This window comes from Arvicanthis niloticus, chromosome 4 (assembly GCF_011762505.2).
Source record: "Arvicanthis niloticus isolate mArvNil1 chromosome 4, mArvNil1.pat.X, whole genome shotgun sequence".
In the NCBI taxonomy this organism is placed as follows: domain Eukaryota; kingdom Metazoa; phylum Chordata; class Mammalia; order Rodentia; family Muridae; genus Arvicanthis; species Arvicanthis niloticus.
This window is the reverse complement of record NC_047661.1, coordinates 100,501,937-100,522,493: the sequence shown is the minus strand read 5'-3', so window position 1 is coordinate 100,522,493 and position 20,557 is coordinate 100,501,937. Positions and strand designations below refer to the sequence as shown.

The 20,557-nt window shown below is 40.8% G+C and overlaps 1 long non-coding RNA gene and 1 pseudogene across 3 annotated transcripts in view; both read left to right on the top strand.

Moving 5' to 3' along the window:
• The window catches only part of LOC143442125 (uncharacterized), a 37,601-nt gene extending 26,715 nt beyond the window's left edge, over positions 1–10,886 (top strand). Inside the window, exons 3-4 of one of the 3 annotated variants that reach the window (XR_013110106.1) lie at positions 9,015–9,178; positions 10,148–10,886. This is a non-coding gene — a long non-coding RNA (uncharacterized LOC143442125). Of the gene's footprint in view, positions 1–9,014; positions 9,179–9,850; positions 10,125–10,147 lie in introns of those variants that run through there. The other 2 variants (XR_013110108.1, XR_013110107.1) reach the window with 2 other exon arrangements.
• A 732-nt stretch (positions 10,887–11,618) lies between these two features.
• LOC117707427 (large ribosomal subunit protein eL15 pseudogene) lies at positions 11,619–16,733 on the top strand (annotated as a pseudogene).
• Positions 16,734–20,557: the final 3,824 nt, after the last annotated feature.

Here is a 20,557-nt window from a genome sequence, read left to right as displayed (position 1 = left end):
CTCTCTCTCTCGCTCTCGCTCTCGCTCTCGCTCTCGCTCTCGCTCTCACTCTCGATCTCGCTCTTGCTCTTGCTCTTTTCTTATGGCCTAGTCAGTTAGTCTATTGGCTTGGTTCAGTCTGGATCCTTCCAGATGCCTCTGGCTATTCTCTCCCACACATCTACAGTAGATTCCTCCTCCTTCTCCTCAACCATACCTTGGAGCAGTCATGTCCTTATTTTTTATTCAGCGTCTACACAAAGGAAAAAATTTTTTAAATAAATACTTTTATCCTTTTACCTATTTTTATTCGATATTCTATTTATTTACAGTTCAGATGCCATCCCCTTCCACATTCCCCCCACCCATTAATTCCCTATCCCATCCCTCCTCCTCTTTTTTTGCCTTTATACTGTTTAAATTACATGCAAGTATTAAGGTCAATTCTAGGAACTAGCAATACAATAGAATAGATGCAAATGTCCAAGAACAAGGAAGACAATAAACCCAGATAATCAAAGAACATGCACAACAATAAACAGAGTCCTGTGATCACTCTTGTGATCACTATTTCTAAGGGCTTATCAGGATGATCAAAATATCTGAGCATACTTCCTTGTCCTAATCCAAAGTCATTTTCGTGCCTGAAGCCTACTTCTTTGTTCTAGCTTAAGATTTAGATTTCTGCCTATAATTACTTCTTTGTTCTAGCCTAAGATTTAGATTCCTACCTAAAATTTCTTCTTTGTTCTAACCTAGGATTTAGATTTCTGCCTGAAATTACTTCTTTGTTTCAGCCCAATGTCAGATTCCTGCTTGCAGTCCGTTTCTTCATCCTTGGCCTCTGTCAGATTCCTTCCAAGCAACCCATTTCCTTGTCCTTGGCCAATGACAGATTCCTGCCAGGCAGCCCCAAAAGCTCTCCACATCTCTGGCTTTTTATTGCATAAACCAGACTGATCCTGTCTTAGGTCATTCTGACAAGAAAGCCTTCCTTACCCATCGTAGAATATGCATTATCATAAGCAATGCACTTCTGTCTTAGGTTGGTAAGGCTCTGTGCAGAATCTTACTTGTACTTGGCTTGCCAGCCTGTTAAATTAATAACTCTGTCTGGGGGGTCCATTTTCCATTTCAAGTCATGTACTTTGGCTGCAAGCCTGTTGTTGTTGTTAGAGACAAGCTTTAACACAATGGGCAGCAATAAAAGTATTCCCAAAAAGGGCTAGCCTGATCAAGCTATATATGCCATTCCTAAGGTTTGACTAAAATGGAAATATTGACCTCAGGCCATGGATAATTTTATTGGCATTGTCTGTAGCATCAAAGCTCAACACAGCAGCATTTTTTAAATTCATAATCTCACTATGCAAAGTTAACACACCCAGAGAGGTGTTGGGATTATGCCAAATACCCTACAGGTGTCTTTAAACTTTTTTCTAATTATAATGACAATCATTGTGAATTTTAGAAGGAACACTACTCCAATGATATTTGTCATGACACTTAGAATGGCTCCTAACTCTTGAACCCTGAACCTCCTTCAGATAATTTGAATAGGTTATAGAGCATCATCCGTTGTTCCAGATACCTATATAAATCCTTTTGTATATTCAATACATTAGTAACATTTTTTTTTTTGCTAGATGGTTAACAAAAATAGTTGCCTTAACTCCTTGTGTCATACTGTAGAAGCAGTGGTGCTAGCAATTAATGAAATTAAAGCTGTTACACCAGTAATAATCAAGCCTGCTACCCTCTTGCTTCTGCTTAAAGCCCAACTCACTTCTTCCAGCACTTTCAAGCTTTTTTCAGAGAATCAAGGTTTTCTAATGCTCAGGGCAGTAAGACAAAAACTTGTTGATAGACCCCCAAAACAGATATGCCAGGTTTCAACACACTAACACAATGGGAAATTATACAGTCAATGCAACTTACAATCAATACTGTAGAAGAGACAAAACCAATTTTAGCTTGACAATTAAAAGAGCCTTAAAACATGCACTAACCCTTGTTTGAAATCCAGATCCTGTCCCAAGTTTATCTCTTGCTATCATAACATAATAGTGAACTACAGTTAACTTCCAAATATGTCTCTGAAAATGTCCAGATCCAGCCTTCCAAGTGTAGACTGTTATTTCCAATATTGGATTGATTTCTAGACCAGTACATGATTGAGTCCTAGTAGCTGGTCACCTTTAAGAAAACTATAAGACATTATAATTTCTCTTTTTGATCTTCTGTTCCACAAGGTCTAAAAACTTGAGGCAAGGCAGCTTGTCCCATTGGGGATATAGGCAAGCAAAGGTGGGTCAGGAACATATGTCCAGTACAGCTCCCCAGTCACCCTGGTCAGGGCACTTAGCAAGCTCACAGGTTGGCATCATTCTTTGTCTCAGCAACAGAGTGTCTCATCAATCTTTTTAAAGTTCTATGGGCCTCTTCCACAATACCTTGTCCTTGAGGATTATATGGAATCCCAGTAATAAATTGTTGACAAAAAGTCTCAGCTGCTCAACTACAATTGCCAGCTCCATTATATTTTTTTATTGGATATTTTATTGATTTACCTTTCAATGCTATCCCCTCTCCTATCCCCCCCAAAACCCCTTATTCCATCCCCTTCCTACTTCTATGAGGGTATGCTCCCTCCCATTCACCCACTCCCCCCCTCCCCACCCCCACCCCGACTCTCGAGTTCCCTAATACTAGGGTATCCCAACTTTCAGGGACAAAGGCCCTCCTCTTTCACTGATGCCTGACAAGGCCATCCTCAACTACCTATACAGGTGGAGCCATGAGTCCTTCCCTTTATGTTCCCAGGCTGGAGGTTTAGACCTTGGAAGCTCTGGTTGAGTATTTTGATACTCCTTCTAAGAAGGACCAAAGCTCGCACACTTTGGTCTTCCTTCTTTTTCTTGAGCTTCATGTGATCTATGCATTGTATCATAGGCATTGTGAGCTTTTAGGCTATTACCCACTTATCAGTGAGTACATGCCATGTGTGTTCTTTTGTGATTGGGTTACCTCACTCAGGATGATATTTTCCAGTTCCATCCATTTGCATAAGAATTTCATGAACTCACTGTTTTTAATAGCTGAGGAGTACTCCATTGTGTAAATGTACCATATTTTCTGTATCCATTCCTCTTGAAGAACATCTGGGTTCTTTCCAGCTTCTGGCTATTATAAATAAGGCTGCTATGAACATGGTGGAGCAAGTGTTCCTGTTGTATATTGGAGCATCTTTTGGGTATATGCCCAGGAGTGGTATAGCTGGGTCCTCAGGTAATACTATGTTCAATTTTCTGAGGAACTGCCAGACTGCTTTCCATAGTGGTTATACCAGCTTACAATCCCACCAACAATGGAGGAGTGTTTCTTTTTCTCCACATCCTCATCAGCACTGCTGTCACCTGAGTTTTTGATCTTAGCCATTCTGACTGGTGTGAGGTGGAATCTCAGGGTTGTTTTGATTTGCATTTCCCTGATGACTGAGGATGTTGACCACTTCTTTAGGTGCTTCTCAGCTATTCAAGTTTCCTCAGTTGAGAATTCTTTATCTCTGTACCCTATCTTTAATAGGGTTATTTGATTGTCTAGAGTCTAATTTCGTCAGTTCTTTGTATACCTTGGATATTAGCCCTCTATCAGATGTAGGATTGGTAAAGATCTTTTCCCAATCTGTTGATTGCCACTTTGTTCTATTGACAGTGTCCTTTGCCTTACAAAAACTTCGCAATTTTATGAGGTCTCATTTGTCAATTCTTGATCTTAGAGCATAAGCCATTGGTGTTCTGTTCAGGAACTTTTCTCCTGTGCCCATGTGTTTGAGGCTTTTCCCCATTTTCTCTTCTGTTAGTTTCAGTGTATCTGGTTTTATGTGAAAGTCCTTGATCCACTTAGACTTGAGCTTTGCATAAGGAGAGAAGTGTGGGTCAATTAGCATTCTTCTACATGCTTACCTCGTGTTGAGCCAGCACCATTTGTTGAAAATGCTGTCTTTCCACTGGATGATTTTAGCTCTTTTGTCAAAGATCAAGTAACCATAGGTATGGGGCTTCATTTTGGGGACTTCTATTCTATTCCATTGATCTTCCTGCCTGTCTCTGTACCAATACCATGCCGGGGCTTTGTTTGTTTGTTTGTTTTATCACTATTGCTCTGTAGTACAGCTTGAAGTCAGGGTTAGTGATTCCCCCAGAAGTTCTTTTATTGTTGAGAATAGTTTTTGCTCTCCTGGGTTTTTTGTTATTCCAAATGAATTTGAGAATTGCTCTTTCTATGTCTGTGAAGAATTGAGTGGGAGTTTTGATGGGGATTACATTAAATCTGTAGATTGCTTTTGGTAAGATGGACATTTTTACTATATTAATCCTGTCAATCCAGGAGCATGGGAGATCTTTCCATCTTCTGAGATCTGCTTCAATTTCTTTCTTCAGAGACTTGAAGTTCTTGTCATACAGATCTTTTACTTGCTTGGTTAGATTCACACCAAGATATTTTATATTATTTGTGACTATTATAAAGGGTGTCATTTTCCTAATTTCTTTCTCAGCCTGTTTATCTTTTGAGTAGAGGAAGGCTACTGAGTTGTTTGAGTTAATTTTATATCCAGCCACTTTGCTAAAGTTGTTTATCAGGTTTAGGAGTTCTCTGGTGAAAGTTTTGGGGTCATATCATCTGCAAATAGTGAAATTTTGACTTTTTCCTTTCCAATTTGTATCCCTTTAACCTCCTTTTGTTGCCTAATTGCTCTGGCTAAGACTTCCAGTACTATATTGAATAGGTAGGGAGAGAGTGGGCAGCCTTGTCTAGTCCCTGATTTTAGTGAGATTGCTTCAAGTTTCTCTCCATTTAGTTTGCTGTTGGCTACTGGCTTGCTGCATATTGCTTTTACTATGTTTGGGTATGGGCCTTGAATTCCTGATCTTTCCAAGACTTTTAACATGAAGAGATGTTGAATTTTGTCAAATGCTTTCTCGGCATCTAGTGAGATGATCATGTGGTTTTTTTCTTTGAGTTTGTTTTTATAGTGGATTACATTGATGTATTTCCCTATATTGAACCATTCCTGCATTCCTGGGATAAAGCCTACTTGATCATGATGGATATTTGTTTTGATGCGTTCTTGGATTCGGCCTGTGAGAATTTTATTGAGTATTTTTGCATCAATATTTGTAAGGGAGATTGGTCTGAAGTTCTCTTTCTTTGTTGGGTCTTTGTGTGGTTTAGGTATGAGCATAATTGTGGCTTCATAGAATGAACTGGGTAGTGTTCCTTCTGTTTCTATTTTGTGGAACAGTTTATAGAGAATTGGTATTAGGTCTTCTTTGAAGGTCTGATAGAACTCTGCACTAAAACTGTCTGGTCCTGGACTTTTTTTTTTGGTGGTAATACTTTTAATGACTGCTTCTATTTCTTTTGGGTTTATGGGACTGTTTAGATGGTTTATCTGCTCCTGAATTAATTTTGGTACCTGGTATTTGTCTAGAAAATTGTCCACTTCATCCAGATTTTCCAGTTTTGTTGAGTATAGGCTTTTGTAGTAGGATCTGATGATTTTTTTTTTAATTCCCTCAGATTCTGTTATGTTACCCTTTTCAGTTCTGATTTTATTAATTTGGATACTGTCTCTGTGATCTCTGGTTAGTCTGTCTAAGGGTTTACCTATCTTGTTGATTTTCTCAAAGAACCAGCTCCTGGTTTTATTGATTTTTGGTATAGTTCTTTTTGTTTATACTTGGTTGATTTCATCCCTGAGTTTGATTATTTCCTGCCATCTACTCCTTTTTGGTGTGTTTGCTTCTTTTTGTTCTAGAGCTTTCAGGTGTGTTGTCAAGCTGCTAGTGTATGCTTTCTCCAGTTTCTTTTTGTAAGCATGTAGAGCTATGAGTTTTCCTCTTAGTACTGCTCTCATCGTGTCCCATAAGTTTTGTTATTATGTGTCTTCAATTTCACTAAATTCTAAAAAGTCTTTAATTTCTTTCTTTATTTCTTCCCTGACCACATTATTATTGAGTAGAGTGTTGTTCAGTTTCCACGTGAATGTGGGCTTTTCATTGTTTTTGTCATTATTGAAGACTAGCCTTAGTCCATGGTGATCTGATAGGATGCATGGGATTATTTCAGTTTTCTTGTATCTGTTGAGGCCTGTTTTGTGACCAATTATATGGTCTATTTTGGAGAAGGTTCCATGAGGTGCTGAGAAAGAGGTATATTCTTTTGTTTTAGGATGAAATGTTCTATAGGTATCAGTTAAATCCATTTGGTTCATAACTTCTGTTAGTTTCACTGTATCTCTGTTTAGTTTCTGTTTCCATGATCTGTCCATTGCTGAGAGTGGGGTATTGAAGTCTCCCACTATTATTGTATGAGGTGCAATGTGTGCTTTGAGTTTTAGTAAGGTTTCTTTTATGAAAGTGGGTGCTCTTGCATTTGGCACGTAGATGTTCAGAATTGAGAGTTCATGATGGTTGACTTTTCCTTTGACAAGTATGAAATGTCCTTCCTTACCCTTTTTGATAGCTTTACGTTGAAAGTCAATTTTATTTGATATTAGAATGGCTAGTCCAGCTTGTTTCTTAGGGCCATTTGCTTGAAAAAATTGTTTTCCAGCCTTTTACTCTAGGGTAGTGTCTGTTTTTTTGTCACTGAGGTGGGTTTCCTGTATACAGCAAAACGCTGGGTCCTGTTTGTGTATCCAGTCTGTTAGTCTATGTCTTTTTATTGGGGAATTGAATCCATTGATGTTAAGAGATATTAAGGAAAGGAGATTGTTGCTTCCTGTTGTTTTTGTTATTAGGGATGGCATTGTTTGTGTGGCTATCTTCTTTTGGATTTGTTGGAAGATTACTTTCTTGCTCTTTCTAGGGTATAATTTCCCTCCTTGTATTGGAGTTTTCCCTCGATTATCCTTTGTAGTGCTGGGTTTGTGGAAAGATATTGTGTAAATTTGTTTTTGTCATGGAATATCTTGGTTTCTCCATCTATGGTAATTGAGAGTTTTACTAGGTATAGTAGCCTGGACTGGCATTTGTGTTCTCTTAGAGTCTGTATGACATCTGTCCAGGATCTTCTGGCTTTTATAGTATCTGGTGAGAAGTCTGGTGTAATTCTGATAGGTCTGCCTTTATATGTTACTTGGCCTTTTTCCCTTACTGCATTTAATATTCTTTCTTTGTTTTGTGCATTTGGTGTTTTGATTATTATGTGAAGGGAGGTATTTCTTTTCTGGTCTAGTCTATTTGGTGTTTTGTAGGCTTCTTGTATGTTGATGGGCATCTTGTTCTTTAGGTTAGGGAAGTTTTCTTCTATAATTTTGTTGAAGATATTTATTGGCCCTTTAAGTTGGGAATCTTTGCTCTCTTCTATACCTATTATCCTTAGGTTTGGTCTTCTCATTGTGTCCTGGATTTCCTGGATGTTTTGGGTTAGGAGCTTTTTGCAGTTTGCATTTTCTTTGACAGTTGTGTCAATATTTTCTATAATATCTTCTGCCCCTGAGATTCTCTCTTCTGTCTCTTGTATTCTGTTGGTGATGCTTGTGTCTATGACTCCTGATTTCTTTCCTAGGTTTTCTATCTCCAGGGTAGTTTCCTTTTGTGATTCCTTTATTGTTTCTACTTCCATTTTTATGTCCTGGATGGTTTTGTTCAATTCCTTCACCAGTTTGGTTGTGTTCTCTTGTAATTCTTTAAGGGATTTTTGTGTTTCCTCTTTAAAGGCTTCTATCTGTTTACCTGTGTTCTCCTCAACTTATTTGAGAGTATTATTTATGTCCTTCTTAAAGTCCTCTATCATCATCATTAGAAGTGATTTTAAATCTGAATCTTGCTTTCCTGGTGAGATGGGGAATTCAGGACTTTCTATTGTGGGAGAACTAGGTTCTGATGATGCCAAGTACCCTGGGTTGCTGATGCTTATGTTCTTGCATTTGCCTTTCGCCATCTGCATCTCCTTAGTGCTACCTGCCCTGTCTCTGACTGGAGCCTGTCTTTCCTAGTGATGGTTGTGTCAGAACTGTTTGGGGTGGATGTTGCTGCTGGGGCTAAAGCTGGAGCCCAAGATCTGCTCAGTGCTTGGGCACAGACCTGAAGGAACCAGTGCCCTGGCCAGGAGTGAATTCCTGGGTCCCAGAGGGTCCCAGTTACACCCCTGTTTGGGCTGGGTGTTGCTGTCCCACAAAGGATAATTTTATGATTCTGCTTCTACCTAGGATTTCATGGTACATTTATACAATGGAGTATTACTCAATTATTAAGATGAAATAAAAAATTTGCAGATACATGGGCAGAGTTGGAGATGGTCTTTCTGAGTAATGTAACACAGACCCCAAAAGACAAGTATTGCATGTTTTCTCTTATATGTTGATCTTACCCATTAAGCTTTAGATATGTGTATTTTAATCTGAATGACTGCAGAGGTTAGGAAGCTAGTAAAGGATCAAGGGCTGGGGCAGGGGTGGGGCATTTTCTAGAGAAGGGGAAATAGAGTATAGTGTTGTAAAGAAACAGAGCTAATAGGAATAGGAAGAGGAAGTGGGGAAGAGGGAGGGCAGGGTAAAGTAGGGAACATAGGGAGGGAAAATGCTCAAGACCTTGTGAAAAGCCATATCAAAACCTACTACTGTAAATGCTTCATAAAATATATACACATACAAAAGACATTTATGTGGAATCACCATATAATATGAAAGGCAATGCCCAGCTAGATGTCTTACACCACCAAGTAAAACCTCCAGTGCCAGGAGTGAGTTAAATCTATGGAGTCATTAGCCAAAGAAGTCCCACAGCTGTTCCCCTAAAAACATCACAGACCATTGCAGAGCTAGTGATTACTCCATATAACCTTATGGTAAGTTTAATAATAGTCCGAGAGGTTGTCGTAGCCCCTGGCATATAAACTCTGGAGCCACAATTACCAAAAAGCATGGCTCATACACTATCAAAATAGATACACACACTGAATAGAATTAGGTTTCATATCATGCTGTCTTCTTAATTATCTGTTTGAAGACTTTTTTTTTTTTTTAGATGAGTCCCCACTGCTTTTTAAAGACCACATTTGTTCAGAAGGCCAACCTGTTCAAAGAACAGCACTGATCTCAGAAGCCTCCTGCTACTAACAAGTGGAACAGTGAGAATAAGCTCCCTCTTGGTGTCAATGTCTAACAAACACGCTGTAAAGAAGGAAACTGGTAATTCAAAAACCACTCATATATTTACTGAATACATTTTAACACCTTCCTCAAAACCTCCCAAATCACATGAGAGAAATTGTGAGTTCAGATTTGAGTTTTTCCAAATTAAAGGTAATTGTCTACAGTTGTGGAAGGGCTGCTTTATTAGGATAACAGGAGCCACCAAGGAAGAAAACATGGGGAATTTTCACATGTAACAAGGCCTGTCTTTCCCAACAGCATTGTTTGGGCCCGTTATCACACTCCCCCAGGGCCCGGTACAGGTCCAAACTGAAACTTATTCTTCATTTCTTCAAGTTTAATCTGTTTCTACAATTGCAAAGGTCTTATGCATCCTTAATTAAAAATTACCCTAAGGCATTCTTTGAAGAGTATTTTGCCTTCCTTTATCATATTCATATAATTATTGTATTAATTTGCAGCTTCTCCTGTGAATTTTATTCCTCTCTTACATTGAATAAGCCTGTCTTTATTAAGCCTTGCTTCTAATGTAGAAAAGATTTTTTTTTCTCGTTTATATTTGTTGTGTTAATCTCAGGTGTTAAGAAATGTGGATTGGAAAAATCATGTTGTTCAAATCACAATATTTTTTCCTAGTTAATTTAATGACCTAGGGGCTCCAGCTTTAAAAAAAAAAAAAAAAAAAACAACCATATTTTGAATTTGCAGGAATGTACATCTTACAGGGTTCTTCACGGCTGTTTGAAATGTCAACACATTACTATAGGCCTGATATTCTTGCTATATGGAGCTTCATGGCATGGAACCAAATAACAATTCTACGTGTCTTAAAAGATAACATTTTGAGAAGCTTTATGAGGCATGGGGAAAACAGAAAAGCCTGATTCTAAAATTTATTTTGCCACTGACTCCTGTAGACTCTGTCATCTGTTATAGAAGATCATGCTGCCAACTCAAGTCATCTAAAAATAAACATTTCTTAATCTGAAGCTAATTATCTTTTAGGAGGCCATGGGCAAGTGAATCAGCAGCAGCAGTGACCAAAGTGCACAAGGAGAAAGGGCACGTGTGCTGGAATCAATGACCAACTCACAGCCTCTCTCTGGAGCTCACACAGGACACCTGTCACAAGGGCTGCCACAGGTGCAGTGCGCAAGGACGTGAGCTTGCCACACCATCTATAAGCTTGCCTCTCCATGCCGCTCAGCTCGATGGGCTGTGTGGATGGGGAGCCCGTCTAATGTCTCCTGAAATCCTTTCCAGAATACTCTTTTTGTGTTTTCCACCTCTCTTGATCACAAAACCATCAGAGAGAGGCCTTTCTCAGCAAAGCCAGAACATATAGAAAAGTAAGAGCAGCTAGGTCGAGAGAACTGGTTGTCTCTATCCTGAGAGCCACTTTTATCAGCATCATGTAATGCAGTCACACCCTTTTTAATAAGGGTTTTCAATCTGTATGTAGTGTGCTGAAATCTCTTTTTCCCATTTAGCAGTACGACGACTTAGGGCCCAGGAAGTAGCTCAGTGGGTAAATGTGCTTGCCATCCAAGCCACACAGCCTGAGCTCATCGCCCAAGGACTCATGTAAAGGCTGGACACAGTTTGTCATCTGACCCCCCCCCCCACACACACACGTGATGCACACAGCCCAGGAGCAGGAGCGCACACACATATGTACATAGACATACACACAGAATAAGTGAATGTTAAAATAAACTACTTCGGTGGGACTGTTTATAAATAATTTTAATGTCTGTATAGTATTTTATATAAATGTCTCATAGTGTAATTAATTCAGCAGGTATATATTTGTACCGTTTGAAACTTCCTTTCTTACAATGTACATCTCTGTCTCCCCGAAGCAGACTTGTGGGAGAGCTCGCCCCATCAAGTCAGCTCGCACTCAGACATGTGTGTTCCTTACGCTAGATCAGGGCAGAGCATAGCTGGTGGCCTGAGAGAGCGTCTTCCTTCCTAGCCCAGTTGTTCCCGACCTGGAAAGCCAGACACCAGGAAGCTCTGCTGTGTGCGGCTGGATTCTACCATGGAGTTGTCCTGAAAAACAACTCTTCCAAATGATGCAGTTGTAGCTGGTGGCCACTGAAACTTTTAAAATTCCTTTTTTAGTTAAAAACTAAATGATAGTTATATTGTTAGTGAAGAAGGGTGTGTGTGTCTGTGTATATGCATAGATATGTAGCTCTATTTTTTAAATGGATTTGTTTCTAAAGAGGGTTAGTATGGCCACTTGAGAATAAGCCAAACAAACTCCGCAGAAACCTTTTGACAAATGAATGATTAACTGGCTCAAATATGATTGGTGATTATGAGCGGTCTATATCTCAGTCTTACTCAGAGAAGCTAAGAACACAAAGGCCTGTGCTGAGACTAGCAGATTTTAGCAAACACTCTGATTATCTGAACAATAAAATACTCACCTTAGCCCTCCCCTGTGTGAGAGATAACAAAACTCCTGATGGTGGATTTCTGTGAAGCTGGGATTTGTGAGAGTGACTTGGAAGAAGAAGATGTGGGTGCAGAACAAAGCACAGATACATAAGTGAAGATCACTCATGAGAAAAACTTCTAATTAGGTGTCCAGGAGCTCCAACTCTTTCTTTAGAAATCTTATTTTATTATCATTATTATAGTGTGTGTGTGTGATGGAGTGTGTGAAGGTCAGAGGTCAACATTTGGGAGTCTGTTCTCTCCTTCCACCATGGGAACTACAAATTGAACTCAGGTTGTCAGGCTTGTATGGCAAATGCTTTTATATGCAGAGCCATCCTGCCAGCCCTCCAACTCTTCCTATAGATGGCAGAAGACATATATAACTATTCTCTTAAATCCCAAAATTAAAGCATTCGTCTAAAGGCAAGAAAGATGGTATGGGTGTTCTGTGAACTGTAATTGCTATTTGTGGCTGACAAGTCACAGAAGATGTGCTCTTCCTCCCGTGCCAGGCAGTCAGCCCCTGATGCTGTGCTCGTACAGTGATAAAGAGTGTGGACTTTGAGCCCCAATCGCATCCTCCTTCTGCCTCTTTGAAGTTACGTTGCTTGTCGTTAGTCACCTAGTCTTGCCTACATTGCTTCTCCGACTAAGAATGGGATCAAACATCTCCCTAAGGTGATTGCAGGGGATGGAAAGGGTTGGCACACAGTTTCGGCTCACCCAAATTGCTCCTAGATATTAATTTAGTGTATTTGTATAACCAGGGTTTTAGGATAAAATGTCCAGGCTCCAGGAACCCCAACAGGCCATTCTCAGTCACTCATTCCAGTACAATTAGAGAGACTAGGAGTGATTTTTTTAAAAGCCCATAGAGAGGTGATTTAATCAAAACACATTGGGAAGAACAGGGCCCATCAATTTCATCTTCAAGCTACTGGTATGAGCTTCAGACTTAAGTTGAGGAAGAACTGGTGTAAGTATCCTGCATGAGTCCTTTCCTTTGGCGGCAGCCATCAGGTGAGCCAAGGTGGGTGCATACAAATACATCCAGGAGCTATGGAGGAAGAAGCGGTCTGATGTGATGCGCTTTCTTCTGAGGGCCCGCTGCTGGCAGTACCGCCAGCTCTCTGCACTGCATAGGGCTCCCCGCCCCACCCGGCCTGATAAAGTTCGGAGACTGAGTTAGGAGGCTAAGCAAGGTTACGTAATTTACAGGATTCGTGTCCGCCATGGTGGTTGCAAATGCCCAGTTCCTAAGGGTGCACCACCATGGTATTAACCAGCTGAAATTTGCCTGAAGCCTTCAGTCTGTTTCTGAGGAGAGAGCTGGGTGCCACTGTGGGGCTTTGAGAATCCTGAATTTCTACTGGGTTGGTGAAGATTCCATATATAAAATTTTTGAGGTTATCTTAATTGATTCATTCCATAAAGTTATCAGAAGAAATCCTGACACCAAACCAGTCCACAAGGACAGAAAGATGCGTGAGCTGACTGACATCTGCTGGACGAAAGAGCTGTGGCCTTGGAAAGGGACACAAGTTCTACCACACTATTGGACCTCACTGTGCAGCCTGGAGAGGGCATAATACTCTCCAGCACCACCATTACCGCTAATGCATGTGATATTTGTAAAAATTCATATCCAATAAACAATTTAGGACGGTCAAAAAATCCTGCATGACTACTCAGATCTGGCCCCAACTCTGATTCTGCAAGTGAATCCTCTGTCAACTTGAGGGAAGGAGCTGGTTTGTATACGATGGAGATGGAGACTTCTGTTCCAGAGCATAGCCCCTCTGTCGTAGAGTGTTGCTCTCATCCTGGCTAGTTAGACTTTGCATGGGAGATATTGATACTCCTGGGAATGGCTCATTTAGCAGAATGATTCTGCATCTTCAGCCTTAAAGGGGGATGAGCAAGGTTAGATTTCCAGGGTTTTAGTAATTATCATGCCTAATGTAGGGTCAAAGAGAAATGTGACACAAGTGAAGGGGACAAGCAGCGGTGGTTGGTTTTGCATGCTGTGTGGACCCAGATGAGTTTTAGTACAGGCTCTGTGTGCCTGTGCCATTAGGATCTGTTCAGATGAGATGTCAGAAAGAACACTTGAAGCCTGGGAGTACTCAAGAGTGGGGCTGCAGCAGCAAAAGAATCAGTGTAGTTTTTTAATGCCTTGATTTATAGCCTGCTTAGCCCTGTTACTATAGAAACTCCATGAAACAATCTTGTAGCCGCTAGAAACAATTGATGAACTACTAGGAAGCAGTCTCACGTCAGATGAAATGCCAGCTTTGCTTCTGCCCCTCACAGAATCTCCGTGAAGATACAGCAGTTTCCTAAGGCAGAAGGCGGAGCAGCCTTGGCTTAACTTCCTGCGTTTTCAGCCTCCAAAGTTATCTACTTGAGCTTACAAGTTTCCATTTGTACCCCTAGGATTGGTTTTGAAATCTCCATCATTTCAGTCATGATGGCGGTGGTGGTGGTGATCTACTTAGTCATCATTAATTGTATTTTCTATTCTAAGCATGTAATACATTGTGTTTATATCCACCAAATGCCTTGGGTCTGTTAGATAGCTCAGTGAGTAAGCACTTTGGGCCAAGCCTGATGATTTTAAGGCTCTACACTGGGAAAGGAGATAACTGACTCCCACGAATTGTCTTCTGACCTGATGCCACCTCACAGGATGATGACTCAGCAAGGTCCTCTCTGCCCTTGTAGGAATCCTGTTTTACAAGTGAGGCAGTCTACCACATCCCCCTTCACCTTTGGGGTCAGGCTTTGATTCATGTGGCTGTCTTCTTAGATCCAAACACACACAACAAATAAATGTAACAACAACAACAACAATGGCAGCTACAAAAACTCATAAGTCTACTCATGAGGACAGAATAATATTTACATTTTTCTTGAAGTCTTGGGCCAGAGGAGCCACAGAGCATGAAGATGCCCTGCTTGCTCACACATCATCTGTACTAATGAGGACAGGAAGATCATCCCAGGGTAGAACAGTCTTCTAGTCTGCAAACAGTCTCCTGTCTGCATGTCACCCTAAGTTCAGTTCCCATACTGAAAGAAAAAAAGGCATATTAATAAATATTATGAACCCTGATGAAAAACACACCGCTCTCTCTTCAAAGGGCATAAGTCATAGTTTATTCTGGAGCTAGATTTGAATAGCCATGGAGTAAGAGACCCCGGGTTACCCCAGGTTCTTTGTTCCAATGTGGAAATTGTTTTTACAGTAACAGAACAAAGCAGACTATAAATCAAGGCATTAAAAAAAAATGCATTGGTTCTTCTGCTGCGGCAGCTCCACCATAGAGTACTCTCAGGCTTCAGAGGGGGCTTTGCTTCAGGTGTGGCAAAATGAAGACCTGCTTACTGTTTGAATTCCAATGAGATTAATGAAATCACCAGCACCAACTGTCAGCAAATCTGGAAGCTGATCAAAGATGGATCCATCATCTGGAAGTCTCTTACTGTCCATTCTTGGGCTTGATGCTAGAAAAACACCTTGGCTCCATGGAAGGGCAGGTATATGGGCACACAGAAGCAGGAGGGTACGGCTGGTGCTCAAATGCCTCAGAAGGTGACTTGGTTGAGAAAGATTTGGAATCTGAGCTAGCATCTTGGGATAACAATAAATCTAAGAAGACTGCCTGCCACATGAGTCTGAGCCTGGCCATGAAGGTGAAGGGGAATGTGGTAGACTGCCTCACCTGTGAAAACAGGATTCCTACAAGGGCACAGAGGACCCTGCTGGGTCATCACAGAAAGGAATATCTGTCTCACTTTGAGCAAACAATTTAGGAACAGGAGACTCCAGGAGAGAAACATGGACACCCAGCCTTAATAAGCCAATGAAACAAACAAGTAATAGTACAAAACCAAACCAAACCAACAACAAAACCCAAAAACAAATAAGAGAGGTTTATTCAGTATGACCACATTGGAAAGAGGTACAAAATAATCTAGCAACAATTTGCCAACCTCCAAGTCCATCCATGGGGTCTGAACTCAGATTAGGTGAGACACACCCATAATGAAGAAGTCCTGATCACTGGATGGTGTGACCCTGCCCACTATTCAACCATCACTGTTCGGATTTCACTATCATCGTGCAACGTAGTCTGACAAGACCTGTGTGAAATCTTCCAGGAAACAAGTTCAACCTCTGGCTGGTACCAAGTTTTCCTTCTCCTACCATGATATTGCTGGACAAATTCCAATTCCCTGTGTTCCATTGTTTCAGCAGTCTGAGAACTAAATGGAAGGGTCACCAATGTCTCTTTGGAATACCCTCTTCCTTGCCAGGCCAGTTACATCTTTACCTCTGTGTTGAAACATATCAATGGTGAACTGGAATATGCATGCCTTAGCTTTGTACTGCCATAATAAGACACCATGACCAACTTATGGAAGGAGAGTTTATTGCAAGGGGTTGGGAGGGCTATAGTTTTAGAGGGTAAGTCCATGACCATCCTGGTAGGGAGCACAGCAGCAGACATGGTCTGGAGCAGTAACTGAAGCTTACATCTTATTTGACAAGCATGAAGCAGAGAAAGTTAACCGGGAATGGCCTGTGCTTTTGAAATCTCAAAGTCTCACCCCATATCTTCTCCAACAAGACCACACCTCCTAATCCTTTCCAAACAATTTCACCAGCTGCTGGCCAAGAATTAAAATATATAAGTCTAAGAAGGCTACTGTCAGTCAAACACCACAATGTCTGTGTCTGAAGCAAATCCTATGAATTGAATACAAGTTAATTGACATTTAGCTAGTGTCAGGTAACCCTGCATAAGAACCATTTCTCTATAGTTACTTGGTTTTCAGTTATTCTTGGAAAAACTGGTGTAAGCAAACATATCTTGTTGATTTGAGACAGGGTGCTACCATAAAGCCTGTGCTAGACTCAAACTTACAGCTCTCCTGCTTCAGCATCGCAAGTGCTGGGATGACAACCAAGTGCTACCATGCCCAGTACAACTTCACTTCAAATGACACATCCCCCTGGGTTCTGAACAATGTTCTCTGAAGACGTTGATGACTAACCATCTGGCAGTCTACTCTCTATTGTCCCTTGTCCCCAGGATAAGACTTATCTTAGTAGGTATGATTTGATCTCACATGGGGGGGGGGGTGTGGGTATCACTGACAGGTATTAAGAAATTAGTGCTAATAAAGTCTTTATGACCAATTTAAAGCAACTAAGATACAGAAGGAGTGGCGGGCCTGGAGTCCATCCTGCCTATACAGTGAGTAAGCTTTCCTACCATCTAGGTATTTGTACAGGTTCCTTTGTCAGAAGTTATACTTCTATGGAATGTTAACAGACGATTAATATAAAGTTTTATAAAAAAAATAACTATAAAAGCAAACACTTTTGCAGAATGCCAACTGACAATAGCTTCAAAGTTTTGTAAAATAAACCAGCAAGAATGAAACTAATTTGAAAATGAAGTATTTCTGTAAAGGCTGTTCAAAAACACTTACTTATTAGATTAGGAGGAGAACGACATGAAAGTTCTTGCAAAATGAAAGTTTACATCAGGCCTCCAAAATGATACTCACATTAAAATGAGAACTCAAGACACACAACAAGCACAATGAGACTTCTAAACAATTCAGCAGTTCAAAACAGTTCAAAATGCTGGGCCAGAAAGTGGACAACATGAAGCTGGTTTTCTTTCTTTTCTTCTTTTTTTAAAAATTTTGTTTATTTAATGTATGAGTGCTTTGTTGCCTATACATCCGCAGGCCAGAAGAGAGCATCAGATCCCTTTATAGATGGTTGTGAGACACCATGTGGTTGCTGGGAATTGAACTCAGGAACTCTGGAAGAGCAGTCAGTGCTCTTAACCACTGAGCCATCTCTTCAGCTCAAAGTTAGTTTCCATAAGAGAATTGTTGTTTCACGGTTAGCAAGATGCCTCCTTCATGCACAGACCATCATTGTTAGTTACCAGAAGATATTTCTTCACAAAGGACTGTGACAAAAAGGGAAAGGGGGTGCACTGTCGCCATTTTAAGGGACAATTGATTAGGATAAACTTTGGATTTTAAAAATAATAATGAAGATAAAACTTAGTTTTGAAAATGTTTTGTTCGTTAAATATATTAGCTTACTTCTGTTGACCTTGGCTGGCTCCCACGGGTTGAAGGTAAGTCCCTATTACTGAAGACACCATGAACTTTGCACACAAGATACAGCAAATCTAAGCTGGATCTGCCTTGAAGTGTTCCTTTTTGAAGATTAGTTTTTAATAATACCTGAAGTTTCTATTCAAGTTTCTGAGGGACGGAAACAACTAATAGTCTATAACACCTATGAGCCACAGGGGCAATCGCCATGGCACAGGAACACTAAGGGGGCATTAGTGGCACTCATGTTGGTGATAACCAACTGTCTGATTAAATTTTAGGCCTAATCAACAGGAGGGAAATCATGATTGGTACTGGAAACCCAGTCATCTACCTAAAGTTAATAGCATCATAGGTCATAGAGAACCTATTACCACCACTTTACTAAACCAACATAATTTCTAACTGCATTCTAAATGTGCGTCCTTATATGAACAGATATAGCCCTCACCCCTTGCCAAAGAAACTTCTCTTTGCAACAGTTGGAGACCATTACAGAAATCTACAACAGGTCAAGATGCAGAGAAGAAACAATCATGGCTTTCCAGCTGATACATACTACAATACAAACTCCTGCAGCTGAAGCTCAGAGACCATCAAGGAGAGGGGACAGAGAGATTGTGAAAGAGTCAGAAAATCTGCTGTGAGATTGTTTCTCCTAGAAATTCCAGGAATGTTTCAATCATGGTATCTCGATAATTCAGCTACCTAAACAAGAAGTATAACACCAATCAATATGCTACCAGGGAAAGAAGAAATCTTGTGAGGATTCCCACACAGACAAGGAGCTATGGGCAATGAGGACTGCTGGCTAGGAGAGTCTTCTTCAGGGATGAGCCCCATCATGGCTTATTCAGTACCCCAATACCAAGTACTTAGCCCTGAAATCATACACATATAAGTAATACTAAACAGACTGAGCAGTGTGTGTGTGTAATACTGGCACACACACATATTTTTACACACACACACACACACACACACACACACACAGGCCAAGAAACGAGAAGTAGTACATGGAAGAGATTGGAGGGAAGAAAAGAACAAGGATTATATTTTGATTAAAATAAAAATATAGCTTATCTTAGTTTATTCTCCTGTTGCTTTGATTGCCCAACAGACACAACTTAAAGGAGAGTGCGACTTTGGCTCATAGTTCAAAGGTGCAGCCTGGCATGGTGAGGAAATCGAAGAGCTCGGAGCAGCTATTGTATCCAGAGCCAGGAAGGAAAGAGAAGTAAATGCTTACCTAGATTTACCCTTTATTTTAAATAAGTTAAACACATTTAGTTTCTTCTCTTTAAAAACAATTTGTGTTTCCTTTTATTGTGTCTGTGTGAGTCTATGCCACACATGTGCAGGTGCCCACAAGTGCCACAAGAGATCCCCTGGAGCTGGTGTTGTGAACTATCCAATGTGTGTGATGATGATGAAGATAAAACTGGGATCCTTTGGAAGAGCAGGAAGAACTCCTAATCACTGCTGCATTAAAGTAGCGTCACACATTCCCTCTACCAACCTCGGTTTTACTTTGGTCTCTGTGCTGTGAAAAACATCAGCTAAAAACAACTTAGGGGAAGAAGCGGTTCATTTGGCTTACACTTCCACAACAACAATCCATCATCAAAGAAAGTGGGGCCAGAAGCTTGGGACGGGAACCAAAGCATAGTCCACAGACAAAGGCTTGCTTCTCTTACTTGATTATACAACCCAGTACCACATGCCCCTGAGTGGCACCTTCAGCAGCGGGCTGGGCCTTGTCACACCAATTATTTGTAATCAAGAAGATGTCCTACACATACGGTTACAGGCCGGTCTGAGGAAAGTAATTCCTCAATTGAGGTTCTCTCTTTTTAGGTGACTCTAGGTTGTGTTGTTGACAAAAAGGAACCAGTGCCCTCTCAAAAGCTCCAGAAATTAGGGAAATGGGCTCTAGAGGTTGTGCAGCTCATACGGTACAGCTTAAACTTTAAAAACATCAGTTCTTTGACAATTCTATCCAGTAAGCTTTAATTATAGTCACCCCTCAATTTTCCATAGATATGACTCTTCCATAGATATGTCTCTCTGCCCCCCTCAACAAGGTTAATTTTTGCTGTCCAAATATTTTTGGACATGTGGTCTTCTACTGGAGTGTAGTCAACTTGCCAGGGGCTACATCCTTAAAAGGAAATTGATCTGATTTCTTTTCCAAGCTCTAGCCATTCCTAGTAACGAACTCCTTGGCTAGGGAGTGCACCTTTGTGCCCACCTCCCCTCTCCAGGCTGGGATTTGTTCTGACTTGGACCTGCACAAGTGGTGTGCATGCTGTTCCAACTGTGAGTTCACGTGTGCAAAGGCTTCACTGTGCTGGACGACGGTTCCTTGGAGTCATCTACCACCTTTGGCTCTCAAATCCTTTCCACCCCCACCCCACCCCACTTCTACAACGATCCCCAAGCCTTTGGAAGACGGACTTCAGTATACATGGTTCCTTCAGGGCTGAACATTCTTCAGTCTCTTATTGTCAGCGCTCTGGCCAGTCCTGGCTCTGGTGATCATTATCTGCTGCAAGCAGAAGCTTCCATGCTGAGGGTTGAGAGGCTCCTTAATCTGTAAATATAATGAGAAGCCATTAGGAGTTGGTTTCATATGATATCAATTTAACAGAATATAGGTTTTCTTCCAGTGTCTATGACCTGTCTGGCCACAGGTTCTTGGCCCAATAAAGATGCCAGGTATGGATTTCTTCTTGTGGTGTGGGCCCTAAATGCAATCAAAAACTGATCGGTTATTCTTTTGATGTTCATGCAGCTGTTGCACCAGTAGGCACA